At 49.1% G+C, this 24,630-nt stretch overlaps 1 pseudogene across 1 annotated transcript in view; it reads right to left on the bottom strand.

The window, feature by feature from the left end:
- Positions 1-24,630, bottom strand: part of LOC147119105 (uncharacterized) — a 125,339-nt pseudogene that overhangs the window by 9,335 nt on the left and 91,374 nt on the right. The window contains exon 4 of the transcript XR_015077874.1: positions 23,696-24,320. The product of XR_015077874.1 is annotated as an uncharacterized LOC147119105 (transcript). The remainder of the gene's footprint in view (positions 1-23,695; positions 24,321-24,630) is intronic.

Genomic DNA, 24,630 nt, shown 5'->3' with positions numbered 1-24,630 from the left:
ATTGTTGACCATAATTGGTCAATGAATGCAATGGATTTACTATGTAACTGTTGAGTTGTATAAGTACTGGTGTACTTGAATGTTTAAATTTCAATAAAAGGACAACAGGTTATACCAAGCAAAAATGAAGAGTTACTAGATTGCCAGTAGGACTGGTATGTATTGTTTTTTACTATGGGTACCTGTATTGTTGACACTGGTTTTGTCTGCAAAAATTTATTATTGTATTTGTACTGTTAATCCTAAAGCTGTTTCTTCTAAGGCTTAGCCTTATTGTGGTTAATGAATGTAATCGATTTATCATGTAATTGATGAATTGTAACAAGTACTACCAGATTTAAATAAAAGATTAATGAACCCTGGGGGGACATGGGCTGCACACACCCCGAGTGCGGCCCCAGCCCCATTATTAAAACACTCAACATTATCCGCCCGCCGCTTCCCGGTTTCTCCCGATTCGCTCAGCAAAGGGGCTCCGCGCCAAACTCCGGGACAGACAGGAAATCAGGGAGCGTCTGTAAATGGAGGAGAAATGGAGACTGGTCAGGGAGCGTCTGTAAATGGAGGAGAAATGGAGACTGGTCAGGGAGTGTCTGTAAATGGAGGAGAAATGGAGACTGGTCAGGGAGTGTCTGTAAATGGAGGAGAAATGGAGAATGGTCAGGGAGCGTCTGTAAATGGAGGAGAAATGGATACTGGCCAGGGAGCGTCTGTAAATGGAGGAGAAATGGTGACTGGTCAGGGAGCAACTGTAAATGGAGGAGAAATGGAGACTGGTCAGGGAGTGTCTGTAAATGGAGGAGAAATGGTGATATTGGGCAGGGAGCATCTGTAAATGGAGGAGAAATAGTGACTGGTCAGGGAGCGTCTGTAAATGAGGAGAAATGGTGACAGATCAGGGAGCGTCTGTAAATGTAGGAGAAATGCTGACTGGTCAGTGAGTGTCTGTAAATGGAGGAGAAATGGAAAGTGGTCAAGGAGCATCTGTAAATGGAGGAGAAATGGTGGTGAGTCAGGGAGTATCTGTATATGAAGGAGAAATGATGACTGGTTAGCGAGTGTCTGTAAATGAAGGAGAAATGGTGACTAGTCAGAGAGCGTCTGTAAATAAAGGAGAAATTATTCCTTATTTTGGGGCTTGGTTTGTGTGAATAAATATATCACTAATTTAAATTAGACTCTTTTCCGTGACCCAGCTCCTGTAAATACTGGCTGGAAAGGGGCCGGACTCTCAGGAGGCTCGACACCGCTGGCTGCTCCTGCATAAGTGATCTCCCATCAGATTAATGTGTGTCTGCTGTGTGTGTGTTTAACAAAGTGCCCGAAGCAGTTCATAAGGTGGGGAACCAGTGAGTGTAGAACTAAACCCAGCCAGAGTCAGCACCTTCAGGGGAGGAGAGGGAGGGGAACCAATGAGTGTAGAACTGAACTCAGCCAGAGTCAACACCTTCAGGGGAGGAGAGGGAGGGGAACCAGTGAGTGTAGAACTGAACCCAGCCAGAGTCAGCACTGTTGTGTCTGTGTATAATAAGACACAGACTGCAGGAGGACGGTACAACAGGTGTTTACTTAATGTGGCTCACCCTGGAACTGATCTGTACAGATTACTACTCAGTGCTATATACAGGTGTGGTCACTGCCGGTACTGCAGTATACATGAGCTGTAAAAGATAGTTCCCCCCTTAAAGGTATATACATTACAATTCCTCCCCTTTTAGATTAACAGTACCATAACATTCATGTAACAATTAAATATCAAACTAATTACAATTAACACTTTTAACATGCAACATTAGCTGAAAATAGTCTATTTATATATTCAGTCTTTGGGGAGGCTTCCTGATCCTTTCTGGATAGCGCCTTTCCCGAGTGTCTTGCTCTTGGTGCGGAGGCGATTCGGGCCCCCTGTCGTCGGTTGGTTCATCAGCTTCCGATGCTACTGTTTCTGGGGTAGATGCGACCTGTACGTCGGGTTCATCACCAGGTACGTATGGGCGAGGCATGGGGTTGACTTGTTCCTGTGACTCTAGGATCTGGTCAGCATGGCATCTCACGATGCTCTCCCCAACATCCACTGTGTACATTAGGGGGCCCTGCCATGTGCATCTCAATCCTGGCTGCCATTTTTCTGTTCGGTAGTCGCGGGCCAAGACTGGTTGTCCTACATTGAAGCTCCTTGTTGGCTTCTCATGGATGTGCTGGAATTGCTTACTCTCAACATCTCTTCATACGTTTGGTCTGAGCAAATCCAGGCGAGATCTTAACCTTCGGTTAAAGAACATCATGGCTGGGGCCTGGTTGGTGACTGCATGTGTCGCATTCCGGTAGGCGAACAGGAAATTGTCCACCTTGTGCTGCAGTGGAATGTTGTCATTGTACATAGCCTTTATTGCCTTCTTAAAGGTTTGTACGAACCTCTCAGCCAATCCATTTGTGGCTGGATGATACGGGGCGGATGTGTAATGCCTTACCCCATTCTTTTTCAAGAACCTCCGGAACTCTTCGGACACAAACTGTGGTCCGTTGTCGGAGCAAATCTGTTCTGGCAAGCCATTCCTGTCAAAAATGGTCCGTAGGACTGCAATAGTTTTCTCCGTGGTGGTGGAGGACATTTTGATGACCTCAGGCCATTTCGAGTGCGCATCCACGGCTATTAAAAACATTGAGTCCATGAATGGACCAGCAAAATCAATATGCACCCGTTTCCATGGAGATGAGGGCCACTTCCATGGGTGTAGAGGGGCCTGTGGTGGTGCATTTTGGACTTTCTGGCATCCTGAGCAGCTCTTGGCCAGGTCCTCGATTTGTTTATCAATTCCCAGCCACCACACATAAGCCCTGGCTAGGCTTTTCATTTTTACCCCTCCCAGATGACCCTCATGAAGCTCATTGAACACTCTATCCCTTAATTTGGGTGGAATTACCACTCGGGATCCACACATCAAGGTCCCCCGGCATACTGACAGCTGTTCTCTCCTTGTCGAGAATGCTGGCAACAGTGAGTCACCATGTGCTGGCCATCCCTTCACCGTCAAATCATATACCCGAGACAGTGTCGGGTCATTTCGGGTTTCCTTTTCGATACAAGCGTTAGTTACTGGTAGGTATTCAACTATAGTCAAATGGAATATTTCGACAGGATCCACTGCTGGTGCTTCCTCCGCAGTAGGCAGTGGCAGGCGTGATAGCCCATCACCATTTCCATGCACTTTCGTGCCCTTATATTCAATCTCATAGTGGTGCGCCCCTAGAAAAAGTGACCATCTTTGTAGTCGTTGCGCAGTCATCACCGGAACGCCCTTCTTCGGATTAACAATGGAGACAAGAGGCTGGTGATCAGTCAGCAAGGTGAATTTCTGCCCGTGCAGATAGTGATTGAACTTTTTCACTCCCCACATCAGGCTGAGGGCCTCCCTGTCAATCTGGGCATAGTTACGCTCGGCTGAGGTTAGTGATCGTGACGCAAAGGCTATTGGCCTCTCTGAGCCGTCCGAGAATTTGTGCGACAGCACCGCTCCAATGCCGTAGGGTGACGCATCACATGCCAACCGAATTGGCAATGCCGGGTTGTAATGGGCCAATACCTCTTTTGATGTGATTCGAGTTTTGCTCTTCTGGAAAGCTCATCTACATTCGTCACTCCACTTCCATGGCACCCCAGTTTGCGGTAGGGTGTTCAGTGGGTGTAGTATTGTAGAGAAATTTGGCAAGAACTTATGGTAGTAGTTTACCAGCCCGAGGAACGACCTCAGTTGTGACACATTTTCCGGTGCTGGAGCCTTGACTACTGCCTCAATCTTCTCTTGGGACTCATGTAACCCCTCTTTATTGATAACGTGGCCACAATACGAGATCTGTTTCCTAAAAAACTCGCATTTGGGGCGGTTAGCTCGGAGTCCATATTCCTGCAATCTAGTGAGCACCTGCTCCAGGTTGGCAAGGTGATCACTGTCATTTTCACCTGTGACCAGGATGTCGTCCAAATAACACTGGGTCCCTGGGATCCCTTGCAGGACTTGTTCCATTGCCCTCTGCCAAATAGCCGGAGCTGATGCTACCCCGAATCCAAGCCGATTGTATTGGTAGAGACATTTATGGGTGTTGATTGTGAGGTATTTTTTTGATGCTTCTTCTACCTCCATTTGCAGATACGCCTGGGCCAGATCAATCTTAGTGAAGCGTTTCCCTCCAGATAGCGAGGCGAAAATATTTTCAATCCGCTGAAGTGGATATTGTACGGTGTGAAGGACCGGGTTCACTGTTACCTTAAAGTCCCTACAGATGCGAACCTTCCTTGGTTCCCCAGGCGTGCTGCTCAACGACTTTTTCATCACAGGGATGATGGGTATAGCCCACTCGCTCCAGTCTACCTTGGACAGTACACCTGAATGTTCCAGACTCTCCAGCTCTGCTTCGACGGCTGGGTGGATCGCATAAGGTACCGGTCTGGCCTTAAAAAATTTTGGGCTTGCGTTTTCTTCAATTTTAATCGTCGCTGTCATGCCTTTTAGTGTTCCGAGTCCTTGCTGGAACATTTCTTTCGCGTCAGTTAGGATCTTTGACAGTCACCCAGGTGTGACGTCGTCATCCTTTTTGTCAGCCACAGTCAGTGCCTGTATGGAATGCCAATCCAGTTGTATTTTCCGGATCCATTCACATCCCAGTAATGGTGGTCCTCCATCTTGCAATACATACAGGTCTAGTTTTGGTGTTTCCTTACCGTTATATATAACGGATACCTTTATTTTTCCTTTGGGGTAGACTTTTTGCCCCGTGTACATCTTCAAAATAATTTTTGTGTCTCTCAAGGGTATGTGTGAGAATAGCCGCTTGTAGTCCCGTCGGTTTATGACTGTTAGGGCTGATCCTGTGTCCAATTCCATCTTTACCTGGACTCCTGCTATCTTGAGTGACCCAAATGGTTCGGTGATCCTCCGTTGTGATCACATTATGTAGTTTCAGACAACTCAGTTCCCTGCTTTCGGAGTCGTTATCACTCTTTTATTCGTCTGAACTATTCTCCGTCATCTTATGTACCTTCTTGTACTTTCCTTTGGTAGGTTTCTTATTGCTGGTTTTCTTTCCCGCACTGCAGACTCGTGCTATGTGTCCTACTTTTCCACACTGTCTGCACACTTTGTCTTTGAACCAGCAATCATTCTGGTCATGTGTTGTTCTGCCGCAGCGATAGCACTTCTCTGTTCTATATGACATTTTGTTTGTGCCATATTCTTGCAGTCTCTGTTGTATCTCTGCAGTGCCCCGTGCTGCTGCTTCATATGATACCGCAGTGCTGAAAGCCTTTTCCAGCGTAAGGTCCTTTTCAGATAAAAGCCATTTCTGGGTTCCTTCACTTTGAAACCCACACGCAAACTTGTCCCTTAAGGTATCTGCCAGTCCCGCTCCAAACTCGCAGCGTTACGATAGTTTGTGCAGTTCTGTTAAATAATCAGCATTGCTTTCATCCTTATGCTGGTTCCGTTTGTGAAACTTGAATCTTTCTGCTATCAGCAGCGGTGTGGGGTTTAAATGTTCCTGTAGTATCGTTGCTATGTCTTCAAAACTCTTTTCCATTGGCTTCGTTGGGGTTACTAGATTTCGTAATAACCCATACGTCTTTGCACCCATTGATGCGCTATCAATTACTCATAAAAGATGGAGAGTTAGGAGAGTAACTAAAGGCTTTAATTAGCAAAGAACAGAGCATGCCTCTCGTGGTTGACTGGGTTCCAAGAAGGCAGGGGGCTGCAGGGCAATCACCTTTATACCTGGGCCTGTGGGTGGAGCCAGGGGCGGAGCCAGCAGAGACATGCTGAGGCATGCATAGGTACAACAGTGTGCAACAACAACAACGGTGAACAACAATAACAGTGGTTTACCACATTCACCCCTTGTTTAAAATTGAGTCCGGCGGGGTGAAGTGTACTAAAGGTTTGTGTAAGTAAGTCGATCAGGTGGCCTTGTATGCCGTCCTGATCGTCGTGGTGGCGGCGGTGATGGTGCAGCATCCAACATTGAATCTGGCGTCTCATTGAGTGGTTGGGTGGTCAATGACGGGTCCTGGGGCTGCGGCATGCCGTCTAGCGGGGTTGGGTTGTGGGTAGTGGTGGCTGGCAATGGTAATGTTTCAGGGGCACCCGAAGGTGCGAGATCTCGTGTGGGGGCTGTGTCCTCCCGCCCGTTCGGGTACGCTACGTAAGCGTACAGGGGGTAGGCGTGGGTAGTGGTGGGTGGCGAGGGAGGTGTTTTGGGAGCACCCGAAGGTGCGAGGTCTCGTATGGAGACTGTGTCCTCCCGCCCGTCCGGGTACACCACGTAAGCATACTGAGGGTTGGCATGGAGGAGGCTCACCCTCTCGACTAGGGGGTCCGTCTTATGGGACCTCACGTGCTTCCGCAGTAGGACGGGTCCTGGAGAAGTCAGCCATGTCGGTAACGAGATCCCCGATGTGGACTTCCTGGGGAAGGAGAACATTCTCTCGTGAGGGGTAGCATTGGTGGCTGTACAGAGCAGTGACCGAATGGAATGGAGCGCCGCAGGGAGGACTTCCTGCCAGCGAGAGGTCGGAAGGCCCTTAGATTTCAAGTTTAAAAGGACTGCCTTCCAGACCGTCGCATTCTCCCTTTCCACCTGGCCATTCCCCCGGGGGTTGTAGCTGGTGGTCCTGCTTGTAGCAATACCTCTCGAGAGCAGGTACTGCCGAAGTTCGTCGCTCATAAAGGATGAGCCACTGTCGCTATGAATATAGCTAGGGAAACCGAACAAGGCGAAGAGGTCATTCAGACATTTAATGACCGTGGTACTGGTCATGTCTGAGCAAGGGATGGCAAACGGGAAACGGGAGTACTCGTCAATTATGTTGAGGAAGTACACATTGCGGTCGGAGGAGGGGAGGGGCCCTTTAAAATCGACGCTCAGCCATTCAAAGGGGCGCGTGGCTTTGATCAGGCTTGCTCTGTCTGGCCTATAAAAATGCGGTTTGCACTCGGCACAGATTTGGCAGTTCCTGGTCATGGTCCTGGCCTCCTTGATGGAGTAGGGCAGGTTACGGGATTTGATGAAGTGAAAAAACCTGGTGACCCCCGGGTGGCAGAGGTCATTGTGGAGGGTCTTCAGTCTATCGACCTGCGCGTTGGCGCATGTACCACGTGATAGGGCATCCGGGGGCTCATTGAGTTTCCCGGGCCGGTACAAGATATCGTAATTGTAGGTGGAGAGTTCGATTCTCCACCTCAAGATCTTGTCGTTCTTGATTTTGCCCCTCTGCTTATTATTAAACATAAAAGCTACTGAACGCTGGTCAGTGAGCAGGGTAAATCATTTTCCGGCCAGGTAATGCCTCCAATGTCGCACAGCTTCCACAATGGCCTGGGCCTCCTTTTCGACAGAGGAGTGTCGAATCTCGGGGCCCTGGAGGGTCCTTGAGAAAAAGGCCACGGGTCTCCCCGCCTGGTTAAGGGTTGCAGCTAGGGCAAAGTCGGATGCGTCGCTCTCCACTTGGAAAGTGATGGACTCATCCACTGCGTGCATCGTGGCCCTCGCAATCTCTCTTTTTATGAGAGTGAAGGCTGCACAGGCCTCTGCTGCCGGGGGAAGGAGGTGGACTTGATGAGGGGTCTGGCTTTGTCCGCATAGTTGGGCACCCACTGAGCATAGTACGAGAAAAACCCTAAGCATCTCTTCAGTGCTTTTTGGCAGTGGGGGACAGGGAGCTCCATAAGGGGGCGCATCCTGTCGGGGTCGGGGCCGATGACTCCCTTCTCCACTACACAGCCAAGAATGGCAAGGCGCTTGGTATGAAACATACATTTGTCCTTGTTGTATGTTAGGTTCAGCCGTTGGGCCGTACGGAGGAATTTCTCCAGATTAACATCATGGCCCTGCTGGTCGCAGCCGCAGATGGTGACGTTGTCCAGATAGGGGAAAGTGGCCTGGAGCGCGTTCTGGTCAACCATCCGGTCCATCTCCCGTTGGAAGACTGAAACCCCGTTGGTGACGCCGAAGGGAACTCTGAGGAAGTGGTAGAGACGACCGTCAGCTTCAAAAGCTGTGTACTGGTGGTCCTCAGCCCTGATGGGGATCTGGTGGTATGCCGACTTCAGATCAATCGTCGAGAACACCCGGTATTGTGCTATCTGATTGACCATGTCAGATATGTGGGGGAGTGGGTATGCATCTAGCTGGGTGTAGCGATTGATCGTCTGGCTGTAGTCAATAACTAGGCGCTGTTTTTCACCAGTCTTCACTACCACCACTTGTGCTCGCCACGGGCTGGTGCTACTTTCAATAATCCCTTCCTTCAGGAGTCTCGCTACCGCGGATTTAATGAAGCTCCTATCCCCGGTACTGTAACGCCTGCTTTTGGTAGCGATGGGCTTACAGTCGCGGGTGAGGTTAGCGAACAAGGAAGGGGGGGGACTTTAAGGGTGGAGAGGCTGCAAATGGTGCGCGGCGGGCGATTTAAAAGCTGCTGGCTGCAGACTGTGAGTGGGGGGAGGGGTCCATCGTACGCTAATGTGACACTCTTAAGGTGGCACTGAAAATCCAACCCCAGTAGAACGGCAGCGCAGAGATGGGGTAGGACCAGGAGTTTAAAGTTTTTGTATTCTGTGCCCCTTACTGAAAGGGTCACTACACAGTAGCCACCGACGTCCGCTGACTGGGCTTTGGAAGCCAAAGAGATCCGATGGCGCGTCGGCAGGACCGGGAGAGAGTAACTGCGCACCGTGTCGGGGTGGATAAAGCTCTCCGTGCTCCCGCTGTCAAAAAGGCAGGTAGTGGCGCGGCCGTTTACCGTAATGTCCATCATGGACCTGGACAGTTGATGAGGGAGAGATTGGTCCAGCGTCACGGAGGCCAGCGTATGGTCGAGCGAGTCGATGTGGTCGTCAGATGAGGCGGTGGTTGAGTCCGGGTCCCCCGTGGTTGAAGTTGGAGACGTCCAAGATGGCGGACAAAATGGCGGCGCCCATGATCCCGATCCCCACGCGGCTGGGGGAGCCCAAGATGGCGGACAAGATGGCTGCCCCCACGGTTCACACGCGGCGCTGCTGGCGTTAGCGGTTTTACCTTTGCAGGCACTGACATAGTGTCCTTTCTTCCCGCAGCCGGAGCAGGTAGCATTTCTCGCCGGGCAGCGTGCTCTGGGGTGTTTTGCCTGGCCACAAAAATAACATTTCTGTGCCTTGGACATTGCAGCAGCAGTTGAAGGTGGCGGTCCCATGACCCAAGGTTGTGGCGTCCATGTTGCGGAGCGGTTAGGGGAGAAGGCGTCCATATTCCTGTGGGCCGCGTCGAGCGAGAGGGACACTGCCTTTCTTAGGTCCATTTCTCCCTTTTCCAACAGTCTCTGCCGGGAGTAGTCGGACCTTAGGCCCGCAACGAAAGCATCTCGGGTCAGTCCCTCCGTGTGTGCTGCGGCTGATACTTCTTTGCAATCGCAGCCTCGGCCGAGTATCCGTAGTGCCCATAGGAAGGCCTCCACCGATTCCCCGGGCTGCTGTCTGCGGGACCTTAAGAGGTGCTTGGCATAGACCGTATTTACCGGGCGTGCGTATTGCCCTTTTAGCAGATCGATAGCCGCCATGTAGGTCGTCGCGTCCTGGAATATTGTATAAACTTGGTGGCTCACCTTTGAGATCAGGATTTCCAGCTTGTTTTCGTCCAGGGTCACAGTTGAGGCTTGCAGGTAGGCCTCGAAGCAACGCAGCCAATGAGCGAATTTGGTAGCCGAACCCGATTCTTGGGGGTCTAGGTCCAGGCATGTTGGTCTGAGGGCTCGCAGCAGCTCCTGCTGCTCAGCATTTGTTGTCGACATTTTGTTTTTGCTAATAAAATTGATGTGCTATCAATTACTCATAAAAGATGGAGAGTTAGGAGAGTAACTAAAGGCTTTTATTAGCAAAGAACAGAGCATGCCTCTCGTGGTTGACTGGGTTCCAAGAAGGCAGGGGGCTGCAGGGCAATCACCTTTATACCTGGGCCTGTGGGTGGAGCCAGGGGCGGAGCCAGCAGAGACATGCTGAGGCATGCATAGGTACAACAGTGTGCAACAACAACAACAACGGTGAACAACAATAACAGTGGTTTACCACACCCATTAAATTTAACAATACCGACGCTTTCTTGTCATCTGACACCTCATTTGCCTTGCAGTATACCTCTATTCGTTCGACATATGTGGTCCAATCTTCGACTTCATTGTCAAACGCGGTGATACTGCCACTCTTCGGCATTTTGGGTGTGGTTTAAAATGGCGTCTCCCAATGGCTTAAAATGGTGTCTCCCACGCTTTCCTTCCTCCCCCGCTGCTGCCAACGCCGCTCCCGGCGATTCTCATGGCAATGGCGGCGCCCTGTAGGTTTCACGCGCTTCTCCTGCACTGCTGCCAACGCCGCTCCCGGCGATTCTCGTGGCAATGGCGGCGCCCTGTAGGTTTCACGCGCTTCTCCTGCACTGCTGCCAACGCCGCTCTCGGCAGTCCTCGTGGCAATGGTGGCGCCTCACGGGTTTCTGCGCGTCTCTCTCTCCCTCTCTTCGACGCTGCTCGGCCCCTGACCACCGGCTGCGCCCTGTGCGCTCTGCCCTCTCTCTCTCTCCCCCGTCGACGCTGCTCGGTCCTTTGCTGTGCCACTCGGTCGGGCTCTAGCCTGCTGCTGTCCGGGAAGGGTCTGCGCACTACCTGTTGCCAGCCCATTTCGCTGGACCACCTCGACTGGAAAGCCAAGCCTGGCTCTCGACAGCCTCCCCCGCAATTCTCAAATCTCTGCTGGATGACTGGGCGGTTGTCCGTGGTCGACGCCCGAGTCTCTGGCCTTGACCTCCAATCCACTGATCTCCAGGAACGAATCCCCGGGAGGTGATGCAGAGTTGCTGGTAGGTTCGAACTTGCCTTGTCGCCAATGTTGTGTCTGTGTATAATAAGACACAGACTGCAGGAGAACGGTACAACAGGTGTTTACTTAACATGGCTCACCCTGGAACTGATCTGTACAGATTACTACTCAGTGCTATATACAGGTGTGGTCACTGCCGGTACTGCAGTATACATGAGCTGTAAAAGATAGTTCCCCCCTTAAAGGTATATACATTACAAGCACCTACAGAGGAGGAGAGGGAGGGGAACCAGTGATTGTAGAACTGAACCCATCCAGAGTCAGCACCTTCAGGGGAGGAGAGAGAGGGGAACCAGTGAGTGTAGAACTGAACCCAGCCAGAGTCAGCACCTTCAGGGGAGGAGAGGGTGGGGAATCAGTGAGTGTAGAACTGAACCCAGCCAGAGTCAGCACCTTCAGGGGAGGAGAGGGAATGGAACCAGTGAGTGTAGAACTGAACTCAGCCAGAGTCAGCACCTTCAGGGGAGGAGAGAGAGGGGAACCAGTGAGTGTAGAACTGAACCCAGCCAGAGTCAGCACCTTCAGGGGAGGAGAGGGAGGGAAACCAGTGAGTGTAGAACTGAACCCAGCCAGAGTCAGCACCTTCAGGGGAGGAGAGGGAGGGGAACCAGTGAGTGTAGAACTGAACCCAGCCAGATTCAGCACCTTCAGGGTAGGAGAGGGAGGGGAACCAGTGAGTGTAGAACTGAACCCAGCCAGAGTCAGCACCTTCAGGGGAGGAGAGAGAGGGGAACCAGCGAGTGTAGAACTGAACCCAGCCAGAGTCGGCACTTTCAGGGGAGGAGAGAGAGGGGAACCAGTGAGTGTAGAAATGAACCCAGCCAGAGTCGGCACCTTCAGGGGAGGAAGAAAAATGTGTGCAGAGGAAAAAATGTTGGAGATTGTGCGATGGGTTTGGATTTCAGCACAGGGAGGAGGGACAGTGTGTGGGACGGGGATTTACAGCTTTTGGGGAACAAGAGAGGAAAGAATGTTCCAGAGAAACTAGAATTGTCTGTTCTGAATTTCTATCCTGTACTTAGAGATGACTTTTGTAAACTCCTTTTACAGGGTATTAGAAGGGGAGGATTTGCAGACGGGGAACTCAAACCAAACATCACATCAAGATCTGACAGAGACACTCAATTCATCAGGACCTGAATATCATCGCCCTTTGAATGTGGAAGGAGAAATGTTTGTCTGTTCTGTCTGTGGGGAAAGATTTCAATCATCAGTGTGACTGGAAAAGCACCGAGACACACACACCCGAGTGAGAGTGTTCCAGTGCACTGACTGTGGAAAGAGCTTTAACCAGTTACACAGCCTGAAAAAACATCGCACCGTTCACAGCGGGGAGAAACCGTACACGTGTTCTGTGCGTGGACAAGGCTTCAACTGATCGTCCAACCTGGAGAGACACAAGGACACCCTCACCATGGAGAAACCGTGGAAATGTGGGGACTGTAGGAAAGGATTCAATTACCCATCCCAGCTGGAATCTCATTGACGCAGCGCACAGGGGAGAGACCATTCACCTGCTCCGTGTGTGGAAAGGGATTCCATTACCCATCTGAACTGGAAACTCATCGAAGCAGTCACACCGGGGAGAGACCATTCACCTGCTCCATTGGTGGGAAGGGATTCACTAAATTATGCCACCTTCTGACACACTGGCGTATTCACATTGGGGAGAGGCCATTGACCTGTTCCGTGTGTGGGAACGGATTCACTAACTCCTCCAGCCTCACTACACACCAACTTGTTCACTCTAATAAGAGATTGTTTAAATGTTCTGACTGTGAGAAGAGCTTTAAAAGCAGAACGCATCTGATGCAACACCAACGCACTCACACTGGGGAGAGGCCATTCACCTGCTCCGTGTGTAGGAAGGGATTCACTCAGTCATCCACCCTCGCTGTACATCAACTTGTTCACACTGATAAGAGACCATTTAATTGTGCTGACTGTGAGCAGAGCTTTAAAAGCAGACGGGATCTGCTGAAACACCAACGCACTCACACTGGGGAGAAGCCATTCACCTGCTCCATGTGTGGGAAGGGATTCACTCGTTAATCCCATCATCTGACACACCGGCATATTCACACTGGGGAGAGGCCATTTCCCTGCTCCGTGTGTGGGAAGGGATTCACTCAGTCATCTAACCTGCTGAAACACCAGCGAGTTCACAAGTGATTGCAGGGGTTGGATGCTTCATGGGACAGTGCAGAAGGAGCTTTACTCTGTATCTAACCCGCACTGTACCTGCTCTGGGAGTGTTTGATGGGAGTGTGTAGAGGGAGCTTTACTCTGTATCTAACCCATGCTGTACCTGCCCTGGGAGTGTTTGATAGGGCAATGTAGAGGGAGCTTTATTCTCCACCTAACCTGTGCTGTACCAGTCCTGGAAGTGTTTGATGGGGCGGTGTCGAGGGAGCTTTACTCTGTATCTAACCCATGCTGTACCTGCTCTGGAGTGTTTGATGGGAGTGTGTCTAGGGAGCTTTACTCTGTATCCAACCTATGCTGTACCTGCCCTGGGAGTGTTTGATGGGACAGTGTAGAGGGAGCTTTACTCTGTATCTAACCCATGCTGTACCTGCCCTGGGAGTGTTTGATGGGACAGTGTAGAGGGAGCTTTACTCTGTATCTAACGCATGCAGTACCTGCTCTGGGAGTGTTTAATAGGGCAATGTAGAGGGAGCTTTACTCTCCACCTAACCTGTGCTTTACCAGTCCTGGAAGTGTTTGATGGGGCAGTGTCGAGGGAGCCTTACACTGTATCTAACCCATGCTGTACCTGCTCTGGGAGTGTTTGATGGGAGTGTGTCTAGGGAGCTTCACTGTGTATCTAACCTATGCTGTACCTGCCCTGGGAGTGTTTGATGGGACAGTGTAGAGGGAGCTTTACTCTGTATCTAACCCGTGCTGTACCTGCCCTGGGAGTGTTTGATGGGACAGTGTAGAGGGAGCTTTACTCTGTATCTAACCTGTGCTTTACCTATCCTGGGAGTGTTTGATGGGACAGTGTAGAGGGAGCTTTACTCTGTATCTAACACGTGTTGTACCTGCCCTGGCAGTGTTTGATGGGACGGTGTAGAGGGAGCTTAGCTCTGTATCTAACCTGTGCTGTACCTATCCTGGGAGTGTTTGATGGGACATAAGAACATAAGAACATAAGAAATAGGAGCAGGAGTAGGCCAATCGGCCCCTCGGGCCTGCTCCGCCATTCAATAAGATCATGGCTGATCTGATCCTAACCGCCAATCTACTATCACAGAACCATCTCCGGAATCTAACAGAATTAGACACACAAAATAGGAGCAGGATCAGGCTACACGGCCCCTGGGCCCGCTCCGCTACCCACAGGGCCATGTCCGATCCGAACCTAGACTCATGTCCAAATTCCTGCCTGCTCCCCGTAACCCTTAATTCCCTTTACTTCTAGGAAACTGTCTATTTCTGTTTTAAATTTATGTAATGATGTAGCTTCTACAGCTTTTTGAGGCAGCATATTCCATGGACCTACCACCCTCTGAGTGAAGTAGTTTCTCCTCATCTCAGTTTTGAAAGAGCAGCCCCTTATTCTAAGACTATGCCCCCTAGTTCTAGTTTCACCCATCATCGGGAACATCCTCCCCGCATCCACCCGATCCAACACCTTCACAATCTTATATGTTTCAATAAGATCGCCTCTCATTCTTCTGAACTCCAATGAGTAGAGTCCCAATCTACTCAACCTCTCCTCATATGTCCATCCCCTCATCCCCGGGATTAACCGAGTGAACCTTCTTTGTACTGACTCAAGAGCAAGTATGTCCTTTCTTAAGTATGGACACCAAAACTGTATGCAGTATTCCAGGTGTGGTCTCACCAATATCTTGTACAACTGAAGCAATACCTCCCTATTTTTATATTCTATCCCCCTAGCAATGAAAGCCAACATTCCATTGGCCTTCTTAATCACTTGCTGCACCTGCATACTAACCTTTTGAGTTTCGTGCACCAGGACCCCCAGATCCCTTTGTACTTCAGTACTTTCCAGTTTCTTGCCATTAAGATAATAACTTGCTCTACGATTTTTCCTGCCAAAGTGCATAACCTCACACTTTCCAGTATTGTATTCCATCTGCCAAATCTCTGCCCACTTACTTAGCCTGTCTATGTCCCCTTGCAGGTTTTTTATGTCCTCCTCACTCACGACTTTCCCTCCCATCTTAGTGTCATCTGCAAACTTTGATATGTTACACTCGGTCCCCTCCTCCAAATCGTTAATATAGATTGTAAAGAGTTGGGGTCCCAGCACTGACCCCTGCAGAACACCACTAGTTACTGATTGCCAGTCTGAGAATGAACCATTTATCCCAACTCGCTGCCTTCTGTTAGATAGCCAATCCTCTATCCATGCCAGAATATTACCCCCAATCCCGTGATTTATTAACTTAAGCAATAATCTTTTGTGTGGCACCTTGTCAAATGCCTTTTGGAAGTCTAAATACACTACGTCCACTGGTTCCCCTTTATCCACCCTATATGTTACTTCCTCAAAGAACTCCAGCAAATTTGTCAAACATGACTTCCTTCATAAAACCATGCTGGCTTTGTCCTATTAAATTATGATTATCCAAATGTCCTGTTACAGTCTCCTTAATAATGGACTCCAAAATTTTACCTACCACAGGTGTTAGGCTAACCAGTCTATAGTTTCCAGCCTTCTGTCTACTGCCCTTTTTAAATAAGGGTGTTACATTAGCAGTTTTCCAGTCTGCTGGGACCTTTGCTGAGTCCAGGGAGTTTTGGAAAATTATTACTAATGCATCCACAATCCCTGCCGCCACTTCCCTCAAGACCCTAGGATGAAGCCATCAGGTCCAGGTGATTTATCCGCCTTGAGTCCCATTATTTTACCGAGTACCACTTCCTTAGTGATTTTGATCGTGTTTAGCTCCTCCTCCCCATAGCCCCCTGTTTGTCCAGTGTTGGGATATTCTTAGTGTCCTCTACTGTAAAGACTGATGTAAAATATTCATTCAGTGTTTTTGCCATCTCCATATTTCCCACCATTAATTTCCCGGTCTCATCCTCTAAGGGACCAACATTTACTTTAGCCACCCTTTTTCTTTTTATATAACTATAAAAACTCTTACTATCTGTTTTTATATCTTTTGCTAATTTACTTTCATAATCTATCTTCCCTTTCTTAATCAATCTTTTTGTTATTTCTTGCTGTCTTTTAAAGTTTTCCCAATCCTCTATCCTCCCACTAGATTTGGCTACCTTATATGCCCTTGTTTTTAGTCGAATACTATCCTTAATTTCTTTACATAGCTACGGATGGCTGTCTTTTCTTTTACACCCTTTTCTTCTCAGTGGAATATATTTTTTTTGGAAGTTGTAAAATAACTCCTTAAATGTACACCACTGATCATGTATCGTCTTACCCTTTAATCTATTTTCCCAATCGACTCTACTCAATTCCGCTCTCATACCTTCATAGTCTCCTTTATTCAAACTTAGCACGCTTGTTTGAGATCCAACCTTCTCACCCTCTAATTGAATATGGAATTCAACCATGTTATGGTCTCTCATTCCAAGGGGATCCTTTACCAGGACATTTTTAATTTATCCTGTCTCGTTACACAGGACCAGATCTAAGGTTGCTTGCCCCCTGGTCGGTTCAGTTACATACTGCTCAAGAAACCCATCCCTAATACACTCAATGAACTCATCCTCAAGGCAGCCCTGCCCAATTTGATTTGTCCAATTAATATGATAGTTAAAATCCCCCATAATTATAGATGTTCCCTTATTACAAGCCTCAACTATTTCCTGATTGATACTCCATCCAACAGAGTTGCAACTGTTCGGAGGCCTATAGACTACGCCCACTAGTGTTTTTTTCCCCTTATTATTCCTTATCTCCACCCAAACTGTTTCATTATCCTGATCTTTTGACCCAATATCATTTTTTGTATTACAGTGATTCCTTCCTTTATTAACATAGCCACCACACCTCTCCTTCCTTCCTGCCTGTCCTTCCTGATCATTAAATAACCTGGTATGTTTAATTCCCAGGCATTGTCACCCTGCAGCCATGTTTCTGTAATGGCCACAAGATCATACCCATATGTAGTTATTTGTGCCATTAACTCGTCTATTTTGTTACGAATGCTACGTGCATTCAGATAGAGAACTTTCAAATATGTTTTGTGACACTTAGTTCCTGCTTTTGCCCTTTTTATTACTTTACCTTTTACTCCATACCTTCTGCCCCTTCCTGACATGCTCTGGTTTTTAATTTCCCCACTGCTACCTAAGTCTATGACCTTCTCTGTTGTCATTTTTATTATTTGCTCTCTAGGAACCTCCCCCCCACTAGTTAGTTTAAAGCCCTCTCTACAGCCCTAGTTATATGATCCGCCAGGACTCTAGTCCCAGCACTGGCCAAGTGAAGCCCGTCCCAACGGAACAGCTCCCTCCTGCCCCAGTACTGGTGCCAGTTTCCCAGGAAGCAAAACCCATTTCTCCCACACCAGTCTTTGAGCCACGCATTTAACTCTCTAATTTTATTTGTCCTAGCCAAATTCGCTCGTGGCTCAGGTAATAATCCAGAGATTATTACCCTTGAGGTTCTGTTTTTTAATTTGACCCCAAGCTGCTCATACTCCTTTAACAGAACCGGCTTCCTAGTCCTATCTACGTCGTTTGTACCAACATGGACCACGACAACTGGATCCACCCCCTCCCACTGCAAGTTTCTTTCCAGCCCAGAGGAGATGTCCTTAACCCTGGCACCGGGTAGGCAACACAGCCTTCGGGACTCTTGCTCTCGGCTGTAGAGAGCTCTATCTATCCCCCTAATAATACTATCCCCTACCACTACAACATTTCTATTTACTCCCCCCTCTTGAATGGCCCCCCATTCCACGGTGCTGTGGCCAGGTTGCTCATCCTCCCTGCAGTCCCTGCTCCTGTCCCCACAGGGAGTAAGAACCTCGAACCTGTGCAGAGGGAGCTTTACTCTGTATCTAACCCGTGCTGTACCTGCCCTAGGAGTGTTTGATGGGACAGTGTAGAGGGAGCTTTACTCTGTATCTAACCCATGCTGTACCTGCCCTGGGAGTGTTTGATGGGACAGTGTAGAGGGAGCTTTACTCTGTATCTAACCCATGCTGTACCTGCCCTGGGAATGTTTGATGGGACAGTGTAGAGGGAGCTTTACTCTGTATCTAACCTGTGCTGTACCTATCCTGGGAGTGTTTGATGGGACAGTGCAGAGGGAGCTTTACTCTGTATCTAACCCGTGCTGTACCTGCCCTGGGAGTGTTTGATGGGACAGTGTAGAGGGAGCTTTACTCTGTATCTAACCCAGACAGTACCTGCCCTGGGAGTGTTTGATGGGTTGGTGTAGAGGGAGCTTTACTCTGTATCTAACCCGTGCTGTACCTGCCCTGGGAGTGTTTGATGGGGCAGTGTAGAGGGAGCTTTACTCTGTATCTAACGCGTGCTGTACCTGCCCTGGGAGTGTTTCATGGGACAGTGCAGAGGGAGCTTTACTCTGTATCTAACGCGTGCTGTACCTGCCCTGGGAGTGTTTGATGGGACAGTGTAGAGGGAGCTTTACTCTGTATCTAACCCAGACAGTACCTGCCCTGGGAGTGTTTGATCGGTCAGTGTAGAGGGAGCTTTACTCTGTATCTAACCCGTGCTGTACCTGCCCTGGGAGTGTTTGATGGGGCAGTGTAGAGGGAGCTTTACTCTGTATCTAACCTGTGCTGTACCTGCCCTGGGAGTGTTTGATTGGATAGTGTAGAGGGAGCTTTACTCTGTATCTAACCCATGCTGTACCTGCCCTGGGAGTGTTTGATGGGACAGTGTAGAGGGAGCTTTACTCTGTATCTAACCCATGCTGTACCTGCCCTGGGAGTGTTTCCACCATTTTCTGTTTCAGTTTCAGATTTCTAGCGGCTGCTGTATTTTGCCTTTGCCCCATTTACTAACCTGTTTATTCACACTGAAGTCACTTACAGTCCTCTTCACAGTTGGACATGGTCCCTTTTTGGTGTCATCTCAAGATTTTGATCTTGTGCCCCATAAACCCGAGCCCAGATCATTTCTCTCCATTGACAGGAGCCGTTGTCCCAACAACCGCCCGCTCAGTCCTCCGGGCAAATTCAAACTAAACATCACATCGAGATCTAACAGAGTCACTCCATTCATCAGGACCTGAATATCATCGGCCTTTGAATGTGGAAGGAGAAATGTTTGCCTGTTCTGTCTGTGGGAAAAGATTTCAAACATCAGTGTGATTGGAAAAGCACCGAGACACACACACCCGAGTGAGAGTGTTCCAGTGCACTGACTGTGGAAAGAGCTTTAACCAGTTACACAGCCTGAAAAAACATCGCACCATTCACAGCAGGGAGAAACCGTACTCGTGTTCTGTTTGTGGACGAGGCTTCAACTGATCGTCCAACCTGGAGAGACTCAATGACACCCGCATCACGGAGAAACCGTGGAAATGTGGGGACTGTGGGAAGGGATTCCATTACCCATCCCAACTGGAAACTCATCGACACAGTCACACTGGGGAGAGGCCAATCACCTGCTCCGTGTGTGGGAAGGGACTCACTCACTTGTCATTCTCGGGACACATCAGTGAGTTCACACTGACGAGAGACCATTCAGCTGCACTCACTGTGGGAAGAGATTCAAGCAGTCACCCAACCTCATACTACACCAGCGAGTTCACACTGGGGAGAGGCTGTTCACCTGCTCCGTGTGCGGGAAGGGATTCACTCAGTCATGCAACCTGCTGAGACACCATCGAGTTCACAAGTGACTGCAGGGGTTGGATTCTGCTGTTATTGCTGGTGTTCATCACATCCAGGACTGAACCATGTTCATTCTGACAGTTGGGGTTTGTTTCTGCTGATATTAATAACCCCTATAACTGGCTGGAGCTTAATATTCTGGATATGTAGCTGATTGAGTTGTCAGGGCTGCAGTGTTTATTTAAGAACCGCTGTCTGATCTTTCCCCTTAATTTCTGATGAGAGTCCCTGAATTATTTTACAATAAAATTATGAACTTTTACTTCAATCCTAAATTGATCTTTGGTACAAAATCTACAATTCAGTGTCTGAAAAGTTCCACTGATTAACATCTCCAATTAGAAATCGCTGATTAATCGTCGCTGACAATTCTTACTGACTTGCACATTACACACAGTGGCACCTCCATTATCCACCAGAAAGAAGGGGAATGGGAATTGGTGGAGAATCGAGAGTCCTCAAATGTTGCCCCTCCCGTCTGGTACAGCAATCCCCTCGGCACGGGAATGGAGACAAGTCCAGTTATAGTAACCGGATGAGTTAAAGGTATTTACTCAGACGGGCGGAAGGTGAGAAGTGGTGTTCCATGGGGATCGGTGCTGGGACCACTGTTGTTCACCATTTACATGAATGATTTGGACTTGGGAATCAGAAGTACAATTTCAAAATTTGCAGATGACACTAAATTGGGGGATGTAGTTAATACTGAGGAAGACTGCGATAACATCCTTGTAGAATTATTCAGTTGTGTTCAGTAAATAGCAGCATCTTTTAATTTGCTTTGACTGATCATATCACTATATAGTTATGTGAAAAACAGAAATCATTAACAGCTCCCAATTTCAGAATTGTCAGATTCAAACTCAACTTCTTCAAGTACAATCTAACATTTCAAAAATTGTAATGGATGTAGGCGAAATATTAGGACTGTTGTCAAACACAATCCAAACACAGTGACACACAACACAGACAGATGGGCAGGTGTAGCTTCACAGCGAATCCTTTCAAGCCTCACTAAAAAGTGGCAGACTGGCAATCCATTGTTCACTAATGGAATTCTGATCTTTGTAAATTAAGAAAGGAAATGCATGGAAATGTGTCAGAGTTGATTAACAAAGTGGGGCATCATCTCCCTTTGATTTCTATTTCTGACACCGGGCAACAGAAAAAGGTCATTACAACACAACATAAACAGACTCTTTGGGTGTGAGACATCAGACTTCAGAACAACACGTCTGCCAGCTCTGGCCACAAACCTCAGTACAGTCAACCTTTCAGCAGCTGCAGCCCTGATTAAATAACTAGTAGTTTTACATGTCTAGTAGAGCTTTTGTATCAGAATAGAAGAAATCTATTCACAACACACACACAATTAATAATTAAATCACAATGTGATTGTGAGGCTCGATTATCGCCTCTTGATACCTTCCGTGCCCACCAGTCGAGGAAGGTATCAAGTGAACCATTGGACACCGCCTGCTCCCTCTCCAGGGCCACCTGGGCACGGACAAGACCACAGGAGAGAGGCAGGCAGCCAGAGTGACCCCCCATGGGCCCCGCCCATCCTGGGCCTACAAATTGCTGTTTTCGCCAGGCCCAAGAGCAAGTCCAGGAGAAGATCCGCCGACTTACCCACCCGCCTCCACACCGGGCGGGCAAAGATTTGGAGCGTGGGGCTAAAGTGTAACCAAGAGTTGAGGAGCAGCCCCTTCAGGTAACTATACAGGGGCTGCAACCTCTCACACTGAATATATACACGGCCCATGGACTCCTCTAGGCCGCAGAAAACACATCTGGCCTTGGAGTCCGGAAAGGAGTTTAAAAACTGTTGCACACGACAGCTCCCTGCAACAGTCTCCACCCCAGATCCCCAATGGTGCAGGGAAGGACCCCCGCGTAGAGAGCCCTCCATTGGGGAACCTCGCCTCCGCCGGACAGCAAGATGACCCACCAGTCTGATTGAGACTGGGCAATAAACTAAATTAATAAATAAATGATACAGAAACTTACGAGGCCTCATTTTTTTGTGTGACCTACCCGAGAGGCTTTAATAAACTGGCAATAAGATTCTTATTTTAAAAGCAGGAAAGAGGTGAAAAACACCACTAGCGATGCCTCAAAACTCACGGACAGAGAAATCCACTTCATCGGCGCCCCTGCCACAGGACTCAATATCCACCCCCTCCACCACTGGTGCACTGTGTCTGCAGTATGTACGGTCTACAAGCTGACCACGGTCAGGCCGTGTTGAGTCAAAGGTCAGGCAGCAGAATGTTTGGACAGATCGCAACAAACTTCCCTTAACTCCAACCCTCTGATTTCTGTTTTGTAGCCAGCTTTCCATCCATTCTGCTGCCTGGCCCTTCACTCCACACGGCCTGACCTTGGTCATCTTGTCGATCTTACAAACTGTTATGGATTGCAAGCTGGTTACAAAACAGGAAACAGAGAGAAGGGGTTGGGAGTAGCTACTCAGACTGGCAAAAGGTGGGAAGTGGTGTTACACAGGGATCGGTGCTGGGACCACTGTTGTTCACCATTTACATAAACGATTTGGACTCGGGAATTGAAAGTACAATTTTAAAATTTGTCGATGACACCAAATTGGGAGGTAGAGTTAATCCTGAGGAAGACAAAATGCAAGAAGACATCAATAAATTTCAGAATGGGCGTGTAATTGGCAAATGAATTTCACTATAGATCAGTGTGAGGTGGTGTGTTTTAGTGGGAAGAATAAGGAGCCACACACTACTTGGACAAGGGGGTGAAATTGGGTTGCTTTGTGCCTCCTGCGATATTCAGCGGGAGGTTAGCAGCGGCGGTAGCCGGTAGCGCCCCGCGGCACTGCACCGCCGGCAATGACGTCATCGCCATGCGCAGCACCCCGGCTGCAACCTTGGGTTGCGACCCCTGACCTATCGCCGGACGATATGTCTGACGGGGTCAGGGGTCGTTACTGCAGCCACGGCGACGCCACTTAAAGGGCAGGTGTCGGGCGGCAACTTTTATTTTGGCCGACTGCCAGCACCTGCCCCCTTCCCCTTTCTTCTTCGGGGTGCCGGCCATGATCGCTCAGCCCAGCGCTCCTCTTGATCTGACACCCCACTCCCCGGTGGTCCAGCAGGGCCCCGGTGTGCGCAGTGCTAGGCCCCTCCCCTTTAATCAGGGAGGGAGGTCTGCTATGACGCGGTGCTATGTGCCGACGGGCGTGGCACTGTTACACTAAGTGCCATGAAATTCACTGGTAGCCCCTCAAGAGGAAGGGGAGCGCTTCCAGTAGCACCCCGCCTCCTGCCTGGGGCGCTACCACTGAATTTAATGCACAGGGGCGCTAACTTTTTCAGGGCACTAAAATTAGCCCCTGCGACGTTAGCGGCCCAAAGGGGGTGCCACCGAATTATTCCCCGAAAAGTCTAAATGGGCTGGAGGAGCAGAGGGGTCCAGGGATACAGATACACAAATCACTAAAAGTAGCGACACACGTTAATAAGGTCATTAAAAGAAAAGCACTGGGTACATTCCTAAAGGCGCCTTCTGTTCCGTGCCTAGGAGCTCTGAACCATGGCAGAGAGTGACTGGGACACGTTTCTTACACGCCTCAAGATTAACTCACACGGAGACTTTGCCATCAGTGAAGAGAGACGAGAAAGACCAAAGTGCCGTTTGCCTCTCTTAGTGTGGCCCTGAAGGACCGTGTCCAGGCTGAAGTTCTGTTCCCGCCGTACGATCCTCCCCTAGATTGTCCTTTCTGAGCTCCAGCCAGGTGATGCTAAACACTCAGGTAGGAAGGAAGAATATCTGCAACAATGTGTTTAAAATAAAGCTGGTTTATTTGACATCTATCCAGAATATTAAATTCCAGCCCAGTTATAGGGGTTATTAACATCAGCAGAAACAAACCCCAACTGTCAGAATGAACATGGTTCAGTCCTGGATGTGATTAACAGCAGCAATAACAGCGGAATCCAAACCCTGCAGTCACTTGTGAACTCACTGATGTCTGAGCAGGTTGGATGACTGAGTGAATCCCTTCCCACACATGGAGCAGGTGTACGGCCTCTCCCCAGCAGGAGTGCGCTGGTGGACAGTGAGGTCAGGTGACTGCCTAAACCCAGTCCCGCAGTGAGAGCACTTCAATGGTCTCTCGTCAGTGTGAACACGTTGATGACATGTCAGTTCCCTGGAACTTTTAAAGAACTTCCCACAGTCCGAGCAGTTAAAAGGTCTTTCATCAGTGTGAGCGCGCTGGTGATTCAGCAGGTTGGATGACTCAGTGAATCCCTTCCCACACACAGAGCAGGTGAACGGCCTCTCCCCAGTGTGAACTCGCTGGTGTCTCAATAGGTAGGATGAATTAGTGAATCCCTTCCCACACTCAGAGCAGGTAAATGGCCTCTCCACGGTGTGACTGTGCTCGTGTTTCACCAGGCCAGAGGATTGGCTGAAGCCTCGTCCACACACAGAACACGTGTATGGTTTCTCCCCGCTGTGAACGGTGCTTTTTGCTTCCATGTTCAGAGGCCGGTGATATTCAGATCCGATGAATCGAGTGACTCTGTCAGATCTTGACGTGATGTTTGGTTTGAGCTTACCGTCTGCAAATCCTTCCAATACCCTGTAAAATTAATATAAAACAGGGAGCGTGAGAGAGAACCCACAAGAAAACAAAGGCAGGTTGTGCAATTGAGCTCAATGAATCTGGTCATTTGTGGGGCCGGCACTAGGAAAAAATGACCATGAAAGCTGCTGGATTGTCGTAAAAACCCAACTGGTTCACTAATGTCCTTCAGGGAAGGGAATTCGCCACCCGGTCTGGGCCTACACAAGACTCTGACCTCCATGGGAGGAGCGAGGGAGAGAGGTGGGAGTGGGAGGGGGAGGGGGCGAAGGAAAGGAACTTTATACATTTGCAATTCGACCAGAAC

Source organism: Somniosus microcephalus, chromosome 4, assembly GCF_052327205.1.
Source record: "Somniosus microcephalus isolate GS21.2 chromosome 4, FLI_Smic_1.0, whole genome shotgun sequence".
NCBI lineage: Eukaryota > Metazoa > Chordata > Chondrichthyes > Squaliformes > Somniosidae > Somniosus > Somniosus microcephalus.
This window is presented reverse-complemented; position numbering and strand designations above follow the sequence as displayed.